Below are 21271 nucleotides of genomic sequence, written 5' to 3' on the forward strand. Positions count from 1 at the left end.
GATTGCAGAACTTAAGATATGTTTTGAAACTCCCATCGTTTCAGGATGTTGCTTCTTTTATTTGTCACTGTGATGTTGAAAGTCCTTCACTTACTGCCTGAGTAGTTGAAGGTGCATCTCTTATTGGCCACCATGTGCCTGGTGAAAAGTGAATATCACGATGCTAATGTGCTTTTCCTTCCATGCATTTGCATTGTGCTTTTCTTTGCCATGGTTGTGATTGCTGTTGTGTTCGTGAGGTTGGACAGTTTCATAGTGTGGTTTGAACAAGTTTAGTTACTGTGATCATTTGTTTATGCAGTTCTTTTTTTCTTTCATTTTAGTGATATTAAATCTTATTCATGTGGTAGAGCCAGAGACAGTGCTATTTTTTGTGTAAGAGTTGTTTAATTTACCGTATTGGTAATCATTACAATATAACATGGTGTTTTGATTCAAGGTTTGAGTTTTCTTATGGCAAAGAAATAATTCTCTTTCTCCGAAACAATTTTCAGTACAGTTTTCATGAACTGTATTGCCTACTGAATTGAAGAAAGATCAATCATTCACCACTGATCTGAATTTAGGGCTGTTACCCAGGTAGCAGATTACCTATCAGTTGATCACCTAGTCTTTACTTAAACGATTTCAAAGAACGTTGAAATTCATCAAATATCTATCTACCTTGGTAAATTATACCAATCCCTCATTCCTTTTCCTATACATGAACATTTGCCCCAATTTGTCCCTTGAATTCCAACTTTATCATCATATTACGATCTTCCCTAAGTTTATAAATTTCAGCGGCACCTCAGAATGTATCACTTAGTTGAGCAGCTTGTTTCCTTGCTCCCAAGTCTTCCGAACCCAAAGTTTGCAGCACTTTTGTTGAAAATCAACCAGAACAAATTGTGCTGCTTTCGTTCAGGTCTCTCTCTCAGTTCTCCAATCAATTTTGGTCTTGCCAGCGATTTATACATATTATTCTTCTTCATCATCACAATCATTTCATGTTTCCAGTCTTCTGGGTCGGGCTCTGAATCAAGGACCTCCACATTTTTCTAACTCTCCATCACTCCCTTCCTTCCTTCCTCCAATATTTCTTCTACTTTTACTCCTTTCTTCTCTATACTCTCCTTCACTGTAGGTGGGCCTTCCCCCTTGTCTTCTTCCTATTATTTTCTCTGTAAATACTTGCTTTGGAACTCTATCCTCTTCCGTTGTTATCATGTGTCATTACCATTTCAGCTTGCTGGTCTCTTAAATCCTTACTACAACCTCTAAATACTCTTATAACCATATGAAGACATCTGTAACCCGTATTTACAGTCCAATTTATGTGATTATCAGTACAAAATTTTTTGTTAACCATTCGCTGGTGTGAGTTTTCAGCAGCCGATGAAGGGGAAAGCAATGTTTCCACAATCTCTCAGTATTGGGTTTTCAAATATTAGCTAGCAGGTATGTACATAGAAAAATAGGAACACATAAAAGGAAATCACAATCACAGGTCAATGTGCAGAAAGTTTGTAAGGATAATCTCCACATCTTCATACGTCGCAATCTTCACTTACAGAGGGTCCTCTCCTCATCGGTCCCAGCTGATCTACCTCCACCTCTTTTCAGTTCCAAGGTATTGTTAGAAATAAAACTCCATCCGTTTCATTACTCTAATTTATTTCAGGTTGACCCAATAAATGCATGCACACACGCACACACACGCACACACACGCACACACACACACACAAAAGTCCATTCAGCTATGAATGTCCACACTTACTAATTACTGTCTATTTACAAGTCCCTCTTCCTTATGGCACAGCTGGCGGTCCAGTCCGCTGCTATACCCGCAGACAGTTAATCCTTACTTTCACTACGCCAAGTCCAGTCACCTCATACAGCAGCTGTGTGTAGACAGCTGGATCTGAACACAGGGCTACGGACCACTCAACACATGATGACTGTTCATTGGTTCGACTCCACAGACAGTCCAGTACTTCACACAGTTACTTGCAGTGAACAACTAAACAGCTCAACAGTATTCAACAGCAGGACACTACTCACAACACAGTTCCTTTTACCTTCACACTCACGATAGCGGCTCCTCTCAGTCACTCACGGCAACCCTCAGTCAACAGAGTACTCTCAGGTAGTACGTCTTCTGTTCCATTGTCTGCACCCCACCTACTCACTGGATTCTCCAACAGCTCCTCCTTCAGACCTCGGTGGGACACTAGCGACAGCCAACACCTCTGTCACCCTCAGCCTAGTCACACACCCCTCAACACACTGAGTCTCACACTGACTTTACCACGGAGTCCAACACTGACTATAGTTCCAAGAGAGAGCCCAACTCCGACCCTAGCTCCACTGCGGAGCCCAACTCTGACGTTAACTCCACCACAGAGCCCAACTCTGACCCTAGCTCCACCACGGAGCCCAACACTGGCTATAGCTCTACCACACAGCCCAGCACTGACTATAGCTCTACCACAGAGCCCAACTTTGATCCTAGTTCCACCACGGAGCCAAACACTGACTATAGCTCTACCACAGAGCCCAACTCTGACCCTAGCTCCACTGCGGAGCCCAACACTGACTATAGCTCTACCACAGAGCCCAACTTTGATCCTAGTTCCACCACGGAGCCAAACACTGACTATAGCTCCAACTCTGCACCCAACTCTGACCCTAGCTCCACCACGGAGCCCAACACTGACTATAGCTCTACCACAGAGCCCAACTTTGATCCTAGCTCCACCACGGAGCCAAACACTGACTATAGCTCCAACTCTGCACCCAACTCTGACCCTAGCTCCACCACGGAGCCCAAAACTGACCCTAGCTCCACCACTGAGCCCAACTCTGATTATAGCTCCAACACTGAGCCCAACTCTGATTATAGCTCCAACACCGAGCCCAACTCTGACCCTAGCTCCACCACAGAGCCCAACTCTGACCCTACCTCCAACACAGAGACCAACTCTGACTATAGTTCCAACAATGAGCCCAGCTCTGACTATAGCTCCACCACTGAGCCCAACTCTGACCCTAGCTCCACCTCAGAGCCCAACTCTGACTATAGCTCCAACACTGAGCCCAACTCTGACTATAGCTCCAACACTGAGCCCAACTTTGACCCTAGTTCCACCACGGAGCCCAACTCCAACCTCAGCTCCAGCTCCGAGCCCAACTCTGACTATAGCTCTACCATGGAGCCCAACACTGACTATAGCTCTACCATGGAGCCCAACACTGTCTATAGCTCCAATACTGAGCCCAACTCTGACCCTAGCTCCACCACGGAGCGCAACACTGACTATAGCTCTACCACAGTACCCAACTCTGATCCTAGCTCCACCAGAGAGCCCAACTCTGATCCTAGCTCCACCACAGAGCCCAACTCTGATCCTAGCTCCACCACAGAGCCCAACTCTGACCCTAGCTCCACCACAGAACCCAACTCTGACGCTAGCTCTACCTCGGAGCCCAACTCTGACCCTAGTTCCACCACGGAGCGCAACACTGACTATAGCTCTACCACAGAGCCCAACTCTGATCCTAGCTCCACCACAGAGCCCAACTCTGACCCTAGCTCCACCACAGAGCCCAACTCTGACGCTAGCTCTACCTCGGAGCCCAACTCTGACTATAGCTCCACCACGGAGCCCAACACTGACTATAGCTCCACCACGGAGCCCAACACTGACTATAGCTGCACCACGGAGCCCAACACTGACTATAGCTCTACCACAGAGCCTCTGACCCTAGCTCCACCACGGAGCCAAACAATGACTATAGCTCCACCACGGAGCCAAACAATGACCCTAGCTCCATCACGGAGTCCAACTCTGATCTTAGCTCCACCATGGAGCCCAACTCTGACCCTAGCTCCACCACAGAGTCCAACTCTGACGCTAGCTCCACCACGGAGCCCAACTCTGACCCTAACTCCACTATGAATCCAACTGTACCTGACTATCCGTGGCTAGCCTCCATTTTTTTATAGCTTGAGTGATTTGAGCCACAGTTTGTGCAAGGTGGCTAGATGCATAACATTTCCGCTGAATCTGCAAGAGACTCACAGGTACGCCGGCCAATGAGAACAATGCACGGAAAGGCTGGCCCCACCCCACAAGCTGGCTAGAAGATCCCAGGTTGTCCGAGTCACTAGCACCTTCCTGGAAGTACCTTAAGGGGCTACCATGGGGCTGGCATGTAACAGTATCCTCAAAATTATATTTCTTTATGTCCAGTATTTTTGCTTGGCAGTGTTGAATCAGTCAGTCAGTCAGTCAGTCAGTCAGTTAGTCAGTCAGTCAGTCAGGACGTGTTATTTTATATATAGAGATTGTTTGGAATGAGATATTCTTATAAAGACATGGAAGAATAACAAAGAGGTCCTTGAAAGGATTATGAAGAAAATTAAATAATGAACGTGCCAGTAACTCTACCGACATGAGGCTGATGTATTTGAAATGCAGCATATTGTCAAATTATATGAACGAAGTGTTTATTCATTATTGTAAGATTATTAAAAAATAATGGTTTAATTGATTTCGTTTGACTGTCTCCATGGTTTAATGGCTAATTTTCTGAACTGCCAACCATACACCACTCAGATATTGGTACTTAAAATTAGTTTCATTTTTCAGTAACTACAGAACTCTACTCTGTAACTGATACTGAAATCACAGTTATAATAATTTATTCCATTACAGCCCAAGAAATAAGAAATATACAAACATAATTACATCAAAAATTGTTAAAATAAAGTTTGAAAAATATCAAAGTGCACAACTGGTAAGCCTGGTGTAAGTATACCGTGTTATTACGTTCGCGCTTAGAAAGCTTGTTCGATTGTTACTTTGTACATCAAGTTATTGTTGGAATTATACATTGCTGTCGAATAAATGTGTAAAAAAAAATTAAATGATAAGGAAATGTTGTGCATAATATAATCTCAGATACACTGCACTTTAAGAAAGTATCAATTCCTAACTAATATATATATTTTGGTATCAATTTTCATTGCTATAATTATTTTTTTAAATAATTTGGTGCAGGTCTTTTGTAAGAAGCATGTCGCGGTACTGCGAGAGACGGCAAAGCCAAGCGTTGTTTACAGCTGTGCTGTGTTACATTCAACAGACCTCATTCAATGACCTTCTATCCTGAGCCAGCTGCTTGATTAGTTTATATGGATTTTTGCCCTTTAATGCCATCGAGAAACCCTGTTCTTGGTCATCCTCTTCTGGTCTTTCCTTCCAGTTTCCCTTCAAGCAGTGTGGTGCACCATGATGAATGCTGGAGTAAATGACCTATCCAACTACATCTTCTTTTTGTGATCATTTTCTCTCGACTGATGGTTTCTTCAGCTCTCTTCAGAACTTCTTTATTTGTTAGCTTGTGAGTCCAGGGTATTCATTTGTAACATTCAACATCAGCACAAATTGTAAAAACAAACTATTTTGTCGTGATCTGGTCCTCGTACCATTGACATTAGACTAGATATATACTACGTTTATGTATTTTCAAGGAGTCTGCAGGGCCCGGCCGATGAGAACAATACACGGAAAGGCAGGTCCTAGCATTATGCTTCTGCTTCCAGACAATCATTTCAGCTTGCACAAAATCAACTTTACTCCTCAATAGATTTCCTCTTCCCTACCATTCACTTTTTCCTCAAGAATGTCCTGAAGTTTCTAAGGGTACTCTATGTCTAAAGATGTGGAATATGGATTATGAAAGCTTTAGAAATTTGCTCTTACCTTGAGGTATGTATAAAGTGGGATCTCGTTCTCACCATTCACATCTATCTTGGCAAACATCTGGAAGTTGGGCTCAAAACCTTGCCCAGGTCTAACATACTTGACACCATTGAGTATCTCACTGGCATTGTTCCCTGGTTCTTGCTGCAATCAAAACAAAATACAGAAATGTATTATATTTATTTAATGCCCACAATGTGCAAAGAATTATTAAACTAGTAACCTAATATATCCTGAATATCCATCGAATACAAAGTCATGCATTAAAAAAGAAAAACTTCACCAGGTGGTAGTGTCCCGAGAATGGGTGTGACATTACCATGCATTAGAGCTATGCTGATGCGCTGAATAAGAAAAGTAGCTGATCACGTATCGCCAGAGATCTGAGCAATCCGTTGGCCAACCTATTTGATAAAATTGAGGCCCTCATTACCCCAGGTACCACTCGATTCAATGGTTACTGGCACAAAGAAGAATTTGTCCAACAAATCCTTATATTTCCTTCTTTTAGCATTTTCCCTATTCGCGGCTGCACCTCCAACACTCAATGACGAAAGGGGAAGATTGGACTGGGCGAATGTGTCGGCACAGGTAAAATCCTACAGGAGAGATCTATCCCTTTTCATGGCACAAGTGTCATTCCGTCTGGCCTTTCACCGTCTGAACAGCGGCAGCCAGTGGGCTCTCGTATGGAAGGAACTTCTGCTGAAATCAGTGCCCGCAGGAGGACATCATTTATAGTGGAGTGGCGTATGTGTCTGCCTTTCAAACAGGAAAGGTCATGGAGGCCACATTGATCAACATAGGCATATTATATTATAAGTACAAGAAAAAAGTTAAATTACAGTGGTCTAAGAAATATTTTACTCAATTAAAAATTACTTTTTCAATGTTAATAACATTTCTTAGCAGACAAAGTAGGGGTCCCCATACTATGAAAAATGTAAAATTAAGCAATTTCCTCAATTGTGCCAAAAAAGCCCAGAAAGGTTTCAGACTCTGATTCTTGCATAGCTCTATCAAACTAAAAAATAATTCGAAAATCACTTCCGGCCTAAATGCAGTTCTGGAAAAACACTCTAATATCACTTGTTTCTTTACTTGTTTTATTTTTTATTTTTTATTCAAATCTTAGCAAAATTAACTCATCTACATACTCCTTTCTGTAATGTGTTCCCTCAGGCACTTTTAGATTTTTTTTTTTAAATGTCCACATCGAATGTAATTATACAGGCTTAAGTGAAAGTCTGCATTGACTCACATTAGTGCTCATAGTGGTAGAAAAAGACAAACTGCTAATCTAATCGACCGGATTCTCGTTGCATGTTCAGACCAAGTTAGATTTTTGTCAATGATTAGGCCAATATTCTTCACATAATCTTTCAGACCAATTTCTGCTCCCTGGAAAATGATCGGAGGAATGCTTTTTCTCTCCAATTTATAGTGGTTATTTTTGGATCCTACTATGATAGCTTGTGATTTTTTTGGATGAACTTTAAGGGAATTGTTAACAGTCCAGTCTCGAATACTGTTTAGGTCTTTGTTCATGTTATTTATGGCCAGGTGAATGTTTTTTGGGTCTATGTGTTGTATAATTGTATGTCATCTGCATATAAGTGGTATTTACAGTTTTTTAGATTTTCTGGTAAAAGAAAAGGCACATGGCTTTTAGTGCCAGGAGTGTTCAGCTCGCCAGGTGCAGGTCTTTCTGATTTTCTGGTAAGTCATTTAGATACATGGAGAAGAGGAGTAGTGCCAGGACACTCCCTTGAATTACTCCTGCAGTTGCTTAAGTGCGGCCAGTATACAGTAATCGGAAGATAGTGGGTTCGAGCCCCATTGTCGGCAGCCCTGAAGATGGTTTTCCGTGGTTTCCCATTTTCACACCAGGCAAATGCCGGCGCTGTGCCTTAATTAAGGCCACGGCCGCTCCCTTCCACTTCCTAGGCCTTTCCTATCCCATCATCGCCAAAAGACCTATCTGTGTCGGTGCGCCGTAAAACAAATAGCAACAAAAAAAGTTTGTTCCCAGTTTGATGTATCTTTGTACATCATGAGAAAATATTAGGTGAAATCTGTTACAATGTTATGGGTCGGAGAGGAACTCTACTAACAATGATGTATAGGAGAATTTCAGTTAAAAGAGAGCTTCCTATCAACAATTGTTGAGGTAGCAATAAGAGTGTCAGTCCTGCTGGTGAGAAAGCATCCTTATTCTCACAAGGAGCTTGAATCAAAACCTACCTTGAAATTTTGCTAAAATTATCTACAAAAGCTAACTTACCAAAAATTAACTGCATGATTTTACTGGAAGGTTCTGAAATCTAAACTGGATCCTCAGAAGCATAGTAGTATAATTGTATGGGAGTTACGTTTCAGCAGCTCTGAGTATTGGCAGAACTCATTAACACATGTTGCAGTCAAGTGCGGGCTCCACCACTTGCTCAAGTATCTGGAACTGTTTGGGGATATTCAGCTGCTGCTATCATTGATACTTTTTTGGTAAGTGATCTTTCCTCTAGAATGTAGACAATTTTAGCAAAACTTTAAGGTAGATTTTGAAATGAGCTCATTGATTGTTCCCTTGTTTGTGAGCATTTGTTTAGCTATACTGTGTTTATGGCAAGCACATTGAGGGTCATGTTTCTGTAATAAAGAATTATATAATTATGTTTGTAGTGGTAGTAATATAAAATGACTTTTGCTGAGGTTACTTACCAGTTCAAACTGATTGCAAGGGAATCCCAAAATTACAAAATCTTCCCCCATACTGGATTGTAGTGCATTCGCTCCATGGTAATGGGGGGTGAAAGCTCAGTAAGTCGCTACATTTATAATAAGAACTACCTACAAAGAGAAGAAAAATAGTCAGTTATCTATTACAAGGATCAAATCATTATAAACCATTTAGTTATCAATTATAAGAAAGATGTCATACATGAAATTTATAACAATATACTCTGTGGTGGAGTACTGCACACCAGTATGGTTGAACAGTGCCCATACTAACAAAGTTGATGTCCAACTTAATAGTACTATGTGCATTATTACAGGAACAAACAGGTCTACTCCCACCACCTGGGTGCCTGTCCTAAGTAACATACCACCCTCTAACCTGCGAAGGAAAATAGCTTTGATCAGAGAATACAACAAGATCCTAGCGAACCCTGGACTACTAGTACACTCTGACATCTCGGACCTCAAAATCAAATGACTCCGTTCGAGACGTCCACCTCTTGCAGCCGACATCAATCACATCGGGTTCAACATCACCGATTCCTCGAGGGAAGAACGGATGCAAAATGCTCCAGCTACATGCCTGGAAATGCCATGCATTGATAAGACAATTCCAGGGTTTGATCAACCGTGCAAGGTATGGACAGTGCTTAACCGACTCAGGACGGGACACGGATGATATGGGGATTCACTTTTTAAATGGCGAATGCTCTCCTCATCGCCATGCGACTGTGGTGCACCGCGACAAACTATTAAACACATCAGGGAGGAATGCAACATCAGAGCATGTGGAGGGCCATATGAAGACTTCTTGATGGCAAGCCCAAAATGTATTGAGTACATACAAGATCTAGATGTTTGTTTGTAGTTTGTGATTACTGTTGTTCCTTTGTAATAATGTATTTGTATGCCATACGCTAAATAATAATAATAATAATAATAATAATAATAATAATAATAATAATAATAATAATAATAATAATAATAATAATAATAAATAACAGGGATGTCATGTCAGAATCCCCTACTTTATATAAAACTATTAAAAAATTAAAAACCTGCTATGCACCTGTCATTGATGCATTAGTTTTTGTAATTGCAGCAGTCATGACATTATTATTATTATTATTATTATTATTATTATTATTATTATCATTATTATTATTATTATTATTATTATTATTATTATTATTATTATTATTATTATTATTATGTCCGATTAAAGAGTACATTTGAACTTGTTAGCTTGATCTGACTGTTCCCCTTCCCCTTCTTTCTCTCCTCCTCCACCCAAACTCTCGTCATGAATTTGCTATGATGTTTTCTTCTGTTCTTTTGCCCACTGTTTTCCAGTGGTCGCTTTAGTTTTTTCCACAAGTCTGTGATTTACAACCAGAATTCCGAAGACTTTACTACGAAATGTTATGGTATCGTCTGTAACATTTATTTCTTGTAAATCCTGCTTAATTTCTTCCAACCAGTTGATCTTGACCTCCTTTGAACTGATCATAGTTAACAGTTTTTTAGCAATCTATTATTGTCCATTTTGCAAATGTGATCATACAATTTTAAGTGACTCCTATGTTCGGCATCAGTATATTTATCTGTTGCTGTGTACAGGTACGTAGTTTTTCTTTTAATCCATATGGCATTTAGGATTTTTTGTTCTTGCTTTCCATTTTCATCTATTTTAGAATGGTCTCCTAGAGCTGTAGTTTCTGAGGCATATAATGCTTCTGGCAAAACAACTGTTCTGTATTAACAAAGTTTTACATTACGTGACATTATTCTTTTATTGCAGTGATTCGAGTCGACTCGCTTTCCATTACAGCAATGGAGAAACTAGTGGCTACAGTGCAGAGATTTGCCACAGCAGTGCAACAATCGCTTAATGAAGAAACGGCATTGTTTATACTGGGTGCGCACGTTTTTACTTGTAGCAAGAATGATTTTTTGAGGTATAATAACTATATTTTGGAATACAGCGCATGAAAATGCCATTGTACATTGTACCCGGGCATCGATCTGGTAACAGGTCAGGTGAAGGTAAACATTTCTTCTCACCACCTGGAAATGAGGAGCATTTCTTTGAGTGGGCTAGAGCAGTCCCACGAAAATACATGTAGCTTTCGCATAAGTCTAGGATTTGTGACTCATTTTTCGGAAGATTTATTATAAAGGTAGACTCAGCTATTGTTAATGGGGAAATAGTTGAAATTCTGAGAACAAGGTGGAGCTTGAAGCCAGGAGCTGTCCCTCACACTTTTCCAAACTTACCGTCCTATTTAAGCAAGTCCCCAAAAATTCGAAAACCCCCAATGAAATGAGAGTTACTCAAAAAACATGTTGGCAAGACAATATTAACAGTAGCAGCTTAGAACATAATGAACAAAATTTTCCTTCTACACCTAAAATACTTAATACTTAATAGTTTTCCCTGTAAAGTACCTGATAGTGTTGTTGATGCTTCTTGAACTATTCTAACTTTGAGAAGACAAGTTAAAAACCTTGGTAGGAATGTAATTTGAACCAAAAAGAAATTAGTTGCAAGCAGAGTTAAATTAAAGCAGATTGTAAATAAAGTCAATGTGTCAAGTGAAGCTGAAGATAGTCTTAAGTTCCTTAGCAAGAAACAAAAAATAATTGTGGACACAATGCTCAAACAATATAATACCACCCCCAAAGATATGCGCTATTCTAATGAATTTGTATTGCTTTTGAAAATCAAATCCCGTAAGGGTTACAGACATTGTTTTAAACATCAGTTATTTCCTCTCCCTACCAAAGTTCTTTGAGACAACTAGGCAAAGGGAGAAATGCCGTGAATGCAATAAAGATTTTTATTTAAACGAGCAAGATGAAAACAAGTGACTGGGAATGGTGATTTTTTATGAAGTGAAATTGAGAGAAGACATTAGATTTAATACAACTACACTGACAGTTGATGGGTTTGTTGATTTAGGAGATGAAACTCCCTACGACAAAAAGAATTTCACAGATGTTACGCACAAAATGTTATCATTGTTACACTGGTGCCAGTTAACAGTCCAACAACTTTAACACTTGAAATTCTCTATTGTTGCCTCATAGATGGCTCTCTTTTCATGATCTATCTCCTCAGGCTGGCTGGAGCTAGCTTCAGATTTGATAGCTGGATCCAGGATCACAGCGCTAGCCTTTCTGCATGACACAGATGTTGATTCCCACAGGGAATCTGAAATATTTGTCCTGAATGAGTAAATTTATAATACCAATATAAATGGTCCGTTATTGGACATTATAAACTTTCCAGCTAACTCATTCTTGGTTGCCAGCGTTTCGCCCTCGTGTGCTAGGGTGGGCTCATCAGTTGGTACCTAGCACACCTACCAATATGCTGGCTAGTGCATACCGTGGAGGTCACTGCGTAGGCTAACTTGAGCCACCGGCAGTGCCAATGCACTAAGAGACTTTGTCTCATTATCAAAAATTGATGCCTGCTTGGCCATCAGATGCCACAGATGTTGATTCCCACAGGGAATCTGAAATATTTGTCCTGAATGAGTAAATTTATAATACCAATATAAATGGTCCGTTATTGGACATTGGTATTATATATTTACTCATTCAGGACAAATATTTCAGATTCCCTGTGGGAATCAACATCTGTGGCATCTGATGGGCAAGCAGGCATCAATTTTTGATAATGAGACAAAGTCTCTTAGTGCATTGGCACTGCCGGTGGCTCAAGTTAGCCTACGCAGTGACCTCCACGGTATGCACTAGCCAGCGTATTGGTAGGTGTGCTAGGTACCAACTGATGAGCCCACCCTAGCACACAAGGGCGAAACGCTGGCAACCAAGAATGAGTTAGCTGGAAAGTTTATAATGTCCAATAACGGACCATTTATTTGGTATTATAGCCTTTCTGCAGTCGCTGGCATTTATGTTGATTTGTCTGTTGCTCCCTCCTGTGGCAATACATGGAACTTCTCCCTACACTTCCAGCCCTTGCTGGGAGAGGGCAGTTATAATCTTTTTCAAGATTCTGTGACATCTGGTGTTTTATTTACAACTCAGGAACACTTGAATCATTTGGATATTCTATGAGTAGAAAATAACCTTCCTGTGAAGCTAGATTTTGAAAATGTAATTGTGTGTTTGCTAACACTAACATAAGAAGAGAATCATTTACCAAGGAGAATTGTCTGTTGTTGCAGTGATCAACTGGTACAAAAATTGTGGTGTATTTTATGTTACATTACAGTTTCACTTACCTTCCCTTTATATTCAGAAAGACTGATGTTCCTATCTCCATAAATATCTTCCGCTGAATAATTGTAAATAGAGTCTGTGTCATCGGGATCATAGTTGCAGTACACAAATGGAACTCTATCGCCTTTGCTCTTTGCTTCACAGCTAGCAAGGGCTATCAGCACCATAGCCAGGGTTCCTCCAAACCCCATGACCATGTCTTCTGTAACCAAACTGTAACAGAAAAAATTACCAGAATTACATGATGTTGAATCAAATGCTAGTAACTAGTGAAGCTGTTGCCCTCATGGACCAAAAGCATATATCAGCATGTGATAATTAAAAATGAGAGGGTTAAATAATATATTATCGTACTACAAATACAACAGCATAGGAAATAACATAATAAAGCATTAAAAGTCATTGAATTAGGAAGGTAAATTTGAAATTGAATTCAAACTGTTCTCACTGGCCAAGATCATGATCGGATTATGTTCAAATCCACAAATTACAGCTAAATGCTGAATTGAATTAATTTCTAGGAAGCTACTAGCATATTATTATTATTATTTACAATTTGCTTTACGCCGCACCGATACAGACAGGTATTATGTCGATGATGGGATAGAAAAGGCCTAGAAGTGGGAAGAAGCGGCCATGGCCTTAATAAAGGTATAGCCCCAGCATTTGCCTGGTGTGAAAATGGGAAACCGTGGAAAACCCTCTTCAGGGCTGCCGATAGTAGGGTTCGAACCCACTATCTTGGATGCAAGCTCACAGCTGCGCAGCCCTAACCGCATGGCCAACTCGCCCGGTCAGTTATTTTTAATAACTAGAGCCCAGATTTCCATGCAAATGCATGTTCCTAAATAAGCTGCTTACACTTGTGAAACTTTGCAAATATTCGTTTTATGACTAATCAATTCCAAATAACCGTACTTTTTCCGTGCATGTCTGCATGTTTTGGCCTTTTTGGGAGAAAATTCATGCATAATGCATATTTTGAAAATTTTGGATTTAATAGCGAATAATTAGACATTTGTGATGGATTATATGACTTTGCTTATGACTTTGACACATATATTATGCTAACTTGCATGATAGTCCCTTTTTTGAACTTTGGTTTGCAGAATTTGGGACCGTACGTCCACGTTATTTGTCTATCATTGCGGGAGAAAGAAAATGTATTCCTGGCATACTACTTTACAACCAAAGTTAAATACATAGAGGCCCGATAATCCAGTTAGCCAAGCACTTTCTTATCTGTTGCTTGAGTAAACACAGACATAAGCGGGAAGATCACCGCGTCGAACGCTCTAATCCTTAGAAATAAGGTGTCCCAGTAAAAAAATTAACCCTAAATTTTGCACTACTAATTTTTTTTTGATAGACGAAGAAATCAAAACTTGAATCACACTTTGGTGACGCCACGTTACTGAGATAGCAGCTTACAAACCTTGGTTTTACACTGAATCCTATTTTATTTTCCTGGAATTTCCTTCCCCGAACTCCCACTGGTCATACGTCCAAGGCCAAAATTAGCAGCACGCTAACACGCTTCAAATTGTAATTTAGTGTTGGACTGTGCTGTGAAGTGTTGGTGTCATGCCGCCTGCTAAAAGTCTATGAAGAGACCTCGTGTCTAAATGGATTGAGGGAAAGGAATTTCTAAGTTATTTTCTTAAAAGAGATAACTTCAGATATACTTCGTCCTAAACGTCTTCGTTTAAGTATGAACGTGCCACTTCTTCTGGCGTAGGAAGATCATTTTCTGTTTTCAGGAATGTTCTGTCAGATAAAAGAATGAAGTTAAATGAAGAAAATGTGGACAAATTTGTTGTTGTACAGTGTTTCAAAAGGAAATGAAAATATGACAATATGGAACTGAATTTTGTTAGTGCATATTTTCTAGTTTATTGTGCATGTTCCGTCATTTGATAGTGCATGAATGCATGCATATTTTGAGATTTGATAGTGCATGGAAATCCGGGCTCAATTAATAATGATAAAACATTGATTAATATAATGAATTAGCTCTTTACAATTCAGCAAAAAATAATAAATTGAGTTGTATAACTGCTACCGTAGTGTGGCAATGGAATGTTTCAACGAGGTGATCGAGACCTCTTTGATTAGTTCTCTGCCCAGGTCAATCTGTTGGCAGAACTGGATAAAAAGATTAGGAATTTTCCCTCTAGCTCCGACCATGAGACCAATGACTGAAATATCACCCGACTGGTACTTCTCCTTAGCACTGTATTTGCTACGCTTCTCATCACGGACTTCAGGTGGTTGTTCCACGTGGGTTTATATTCTCACCATTGGATAGATTAGCCATCCTTTGTTGTCCTGGAGGGCAATCATTGATCCTTTGAATGATGCAGTCTTCTGATATCTCATAGATTTTCTCCTCAAACACAAAATAATTTTTCTTCCACATGGTTTCAGCAATCAGTGATCATAGTTGATGATATTTGTAACAAAAATAGGAAAAGAAAACCAGTGAAACAAGAGATGGAATTCAAATATGGTACCTATAGTAAACTCTAGATTATTTATGTGCAAGAGATTTGTGTAATGTTAAAAACAATTAACTAGTGTATAATATTTTTTCCCAGTTCTGAACTAGACTTAATGAACGTTGGAAATTATAAAAGAAAGGAAGGGAGAGTCAGCTACTCAGTTGGCAGTATATTATGAACAGAAGTACAAACTGTCTATGATTTTAAGGAAAACAAACTGAATGATTCTGTGCAGAACAGTGATAATATTGGTGGACCTTCAAAATGTAAGAGTTTAAAATATTGTACACTTCTACAGCGGTTCAGCCAAAAAGAACGGAAGGTGTTATCATTAAAGTAATGTTGCAAAGAAAATCAGGTGTGCCATGGGATCTGTGAACTTATCATACAGGTGACTGGGTGACAATTTGCAGCATTCAAGAGTTCACGCAATTTAACCTACGGTACTATGTTACCAATATATTTTTCATTCAATTGGATTATTGTTGTTGATGTTTGTTGTTTAAAGGGGCCTAACATCTAAGGTCATCGGGCCAATTGGATTACCAGTGTTCTTTGATTTTTTGTACATGTTCTCTCCTTCACTAGCCCAAATAAGTAGGAGTTCACCTTACTAGGGAATATTGTATGACAAAACAGGACTTAAATGCAAAGAATATCATACATATCAAAATGAAAGCAGTCCAAACGGATATTTAGCTGAATAAAATAGTTTTTCTATATCTAAAGGTTTAGAATTAAAGTATGGGCTTGTACAAAATGATGACCTCGATAATGTTGTGAGATGGAGAGTAGGAAATGGTATGATGATAAATGGGGATAAAAGTCAGGTTGTGAGTTTCACACATAGGAAAAGTCCTCTCAGTTTTAATTACTGCATTGATGGGGTGAAAGTTCCCTTTGGGGATCATTGTAAATACCTAGGTATTAATATAAGGAAAGATCTTCATTGGGGTAATCACATAAATATGATTGTAAATAAAGGGTACAGATCTCTGCACATGGTTATGAAGATATATAGGGGTTGTAGTAAGGATGTAAAGGAGAGAGCATATTTGTCTCTGGTGAGACCCCAACTAGAGTATGGTTCCAGTGTATTGGACCTTCACCAGGATTACTTGATTCAGGAACTGGAAAAAATCCAAAGAAAAGCAGCTCAATTTGTTCTGGGTGATTTCCAACAAAAGAGTAGCGTTACAAAACTGTTGCAAAGTATGGGCTGGGAAGACTTGGGAGAAAGGAAAAGAGCTGCTCGGCTAAGTGGTATGTTACATGTTATAAATCTCATTTTTGGTCCGTATTGAAAATTTACAGTTCAAAAATAATAAAGGTGTTCTCTAACCCGCCCATTCAATACTGTCAGCGGAGAGATGTCATGGGAGGACATCAGTAGACAAATAGAGTGATGTGGTGAGTACAAAGAAAAAAACTCTCAGTCCTAGAGCCTGAGGTGTTAACCAGAAGAGACTAAGATCTTCGGTCTAGCCACGATCTAAACCACGACCCTTTGAACCGAAGGCTGGGCAAGTAAAATTCAACACCAAGAACTATTTATGAACTCTACACAGTATTTAGTAGCTCCTTCGTTTAGAAACATAGAGGATGGTTGCCTAGTTGTACCTCCTCTTAAAACAATAATCACCACCACCACACTTACAAAGTCCCTTCAATTGCTACAAATTTTAAGAGACGCCCGTGTGTCGGAATGTTGTCCCATGGGAGTTTTTCAACTTGCCGCGGAGTTATCATACTTAAACATCTTCAGATGACACCGACCTAAGCCAGGATCGAACCCACTACCTTGAAGGGCAGAATGATTACCCGGTTCCACTAATAAAGAAGGAGGTCATACACTCACTGGCAAAAAAGGCGAAACACTACGTATCTCAGACAAAATTTAATGGTAGTCCAATTACATTACATAACAATATGGCAATGTATCAAGTTAATTTAGCCCGCCTAGCGGCCGTGATCGTTAAGGTGCTGAAGTCTAAATGGTCTGATACCATAGTTAGCAAATTCGAGTCCTGTTGATCGAAAAAAAAAAAAAAAACATCAAAATGTTGGTCGGCAGGGCACGGGAGGTGGTGATATACAATTTCTTGCGTGCCAGAAGACTGGATTAAATTCTAAACCTCTCCGCAGTACTCGTATGGAGTGAGGGCATATGACGCTTTTGATGGTGTTTCGTCTGTCGGATGGAGACGTTAAGTTTGATCAGAACCTTTATGTGCCGGCGCTGGGTTTCACTCTCTCCCTTCCTACTATCATATATCACGTCATTCATTTCATCTCATTAACTCCTCTGATGAAGCTGACGTCAGGAAGGGCGCAGGGTCGTAAAAACCCGCCAAGACAGATTCGTCTCACCTCATAGCCAACATCGTAGCGAAACGGGACAAGAGTTGGACAAACAAACAAACATCAGAAGTTAATTAGCCCATTTCAGAAGTTTCAGCGCAATAATTGATAAAGATTGTTGATCGAGACGATCACAATAATGCGCCAACACGAATTTGGAAATGTCGAAGCCTGGAGCATTTTACAGTTTCGTATGCAGTCCATTTGTCCACATGTTTTCAACTCATTTTCATTGCCTCAGTAACTGGTATTACCACCTCTGGCAGCAGTTACAGCTTCGATTCAATAAGGTATGCTCAGGATGAAATCTCGAATGTTCTCTTGTTGTATGAGCTCCCATTCTTCCTGGAGCCAGTGTGTCAGCCGATCGACTACTAGCACGTCTCCCAAGCGTATCCCAGACATGCTCTATCGGGTTTAGGTCGGGATTACGAGCAAACCACACCATGCACTCAATTCCGACTTCATCCATACTCACGTACACAAACGGCAACATGTGGGCGAGCATTGTCATGTATCAGGATTAAGTTCTCGCCGATGACAAGTGCAAAAGGCACCACGTGATCCACTAAAACCTCCTCGATGTATCGATGGGCTGTCAAACTTCCATTCTCGACGGAGGCAAACTCCGTGCGCGGATCAGCGGTAATCCCAGCCCAGACCATCAGAGAGCCTCCATTGAACGGTGTCCTTGGAGAGAAAGTGCAGGGTGAATAACGTTCCCCGGACATTCTCCATACTCTGTGCATTACATCCGGTGACCTCATACAGAATCAGGATTGATCCGTGAACAGCGCTGAGCTCCACACTCAGTTTCGATGGGCGTTGGCGAATTGCACCCGGGGGGCATGGTGCTCACGTGAAAGCAGGGCCTCTTGGATTTAAAATCCTCTTCATACAACCTCCTTCTTACTGTGCTTTCGCTGATGTTCGTGGCCCGTACAGGTGGTGTATGGATCGCGAAGAACTTGCATTACGAGAAAGCGGTCATCGTGCTCAATGTTCTTCTCCTCCGACCACAACCGGGCCTCCTGGTGTAGGTATTGTTCTCTCTGTACCTTTTAACAGTTCTCTGCACGATAGAACAAGAAGTGCCTGTAACGTCTGCTGCATGGCGTATACTGCGCCCATCCTCCACTAATGCTATGGCCCTTGCTGTTTGTTTGTTTTTGTTGGTTTTTTTTCAGGTGAAAGAGTCATTATGACCTGACTTAGAAGCGAGACTAACTATTGTAGACGAGCCATGATGTTCACAAAAATAAGCGGCACGAGAATTCACAGCAATAAGACAGATGTTTGTGTTTGTTATTGTCAAAAGGCGGGAAACGGCAGTATTGGTGTTGTGATTGTCACGATCAATTTATACAAGGTTTCACATGGACCTTTGGAGGAGGGGGTGGGGGGTGAGTGTATATCCAGAGGGAAAATATTTGACAGTACCTGTAACTGTTCTACTTCATCCGCCAAGGCGGGTGTGCCAGTTGAGGTTGCCAGGTAACAGATAAACAAGATTGTCCCAGTCAGCCACTGGACACGGCAGTGTGTCAGCAGCTGGCCAGGTCAGTGAAATCAAACATGTCTGAATTGACTGACAACTGGTGTTCCCCCACTACTGATTCCAAACTCCACGCTTGTGACTGGCCTCGTGTAATCAAACCCAGGAATTACGTTTGATATGGAGAATTTGGAGACACAGACAAACATTGATAATATTGGAAGTTTGGTTCTTGGGGCTACGAATATAACGTTTGTACTTTCGTATTTTAATTTTTCACGACCTGTAAAATACGTGTTAATGGGTTCTGAAAACGTGTAAATTGCGAAGTTTATCGTAAAGTATAAATGTGAAACTATTTTCTTTCAAATGAGACTTTATTTATATTTTTATTCTTCTAGAATCATAGGTACCCGGTAACCTAGCGGGGTTCGTGCTGTTGGTTGTTAAGCTCAAACATCCAGAGTTTGCACCCAGGCACCTCTGCAATGTACCGAGATTGTAGATATTTCAGTAAATACAGTTTAATTACAAATGACAAGAGAACACGAATGACAGAACAAATTGATCAGCTATGTTCTATGATTTTCTTGAAAAGTGCCACTGACTCGTAAACGTGACAAGTTATTTTTGTATACCGGCCCTTTCTTTTAATATTATTATTATTCATTCAACAAATGAAAAATTGGAAAAAATACTCCAGGATGCAGGCTTGCAAAGGAACTGATAAAAGGACCAAACAAGAAGTATAGGTACTAAAGAACTGTTGAAACTCAACAGAGAAAATATAAGATGGGTAGTAGGACTGTTGATAGAACACTCCCATCTTAAAAAACACCTACATAGAATTGGAGTAATAAGAGACAATATACGTAGGAAATGCAATGAAGCAGAGGAATCAGCTGACCACATACTTTTCGAATGTGAGGCGCTGGGTAGAATCAGACTCTCCACTCTAGTACTACCAAGTGAAGAGAAAGAAAACATTGAAGAAGACCCAATAAGAACAACCTGCAGCTTTGTGAAGGGAGCAGGTATATCTACTGTAGATGGGAATGAAGACAAAACATGGCAGCATAAGCTCTTAGAGGTCGACGCTAATTAGGAATTAATGTGTAGAGGCCCCATGAAGAAAAGAAGAAGAAGAATTATTATTCATTAATATCATTTGCTTTTATTTTATATTTTAGCCTAACTTATATCTATTTAAAACATATGTACAATTGCATTTCGCTACACTTAATTCATTTTTATTTCAATAATAGCTCTATGCAAATGGGTAATGTTATCGAAAGACATTTATAGTAATTTTATTGTTTTTACATCCCAATAACTCCTTCTGAAGATTTTCTGAGACGCCGAGGTGCCGGAATTCTGTCCCGCAAGAGGTTTTTGCGTGCCAATAAATCTACCGATACGAGGCTGACGTATTTAAGCACCTTCAAACACCACCGGGCACAACGTTTACAATCCCTAAACATCCTCATAACCATATGAAGAGACATGTAACTTTGATTTACAACCCCATTTAAGTTATTGGCCCGATGAAGTTCTTTCCTTATGCTTTTTTCTCATATTAATACCTAGATACTTGTAGTGATCCCCATGAGGTACTTTCAACACTAGCAACGCAATAATTAAAACCGACAGAACACTTCCTCTTGGTAAAACTCACAACCTAACTTTTCACCTCGTTTTCTATCATATAACTATCTGCTGTGTATCTCACAACATGGTCGAGGTCTCTTTGCTGTCGCTCACAGTCCTGTCCTCTATACAGTATAACATCATCAGCAGAAAGTCTTATCTCTGATGCCAGTTCCTAACTCGTATCATATATATAAGAAAACATAGGTCCAATAATAGTGCCTTGAGGAACTCCCCTCTTAATTATTACTGTATCAGATGACACCTACTTATAGCCTACTCTTACTTCACGGAGTTCTATTTTCTTGAAATGTATCCACCCATTCAATCGCTCTCAAATTTCTCTCATTTTTGTCGGTAGTCTCCCATGTCCTGCTCTAAAAAAGCCTTGGATAGGTCAACAACAATAAGATTTTAAAACACGTTCCATGTTTATTCAATCGACGAAATATGACCGGCTGATCTTATTTGTCTAGGCATTGGCGATGTACCATTACTCTGTCTTTTTCACCAGGACGGGCACTGG

General features: G+C 40.2%; 1 pseudogene; it reads right to left on the reverse strand.

Annotated features, from left to right (window-relative positions):
• Positions 1 to 21271, reverse strand: part of LOC136879028 (glutathione peroxidase-like) — a 240772-nt pseudogene that overhangs the window by 3631 nt on the left and 215870 nt on the right.

This window comes from Anabrus simplex, chromosome 8 (genome assembly GCF_040414725.1).
Source record: "Anabrus simplex isolate iqAnaSimp1 chromosome 8, ASM4041472v1, whole genome shotgun sequence".
Classification (NCBI taxonomy): Eukaryota; Metazoa; Arthropoda; class Insecta; order Orthoptera; family Tettigoniidae; genus Anabrus; species Anabrus simplex.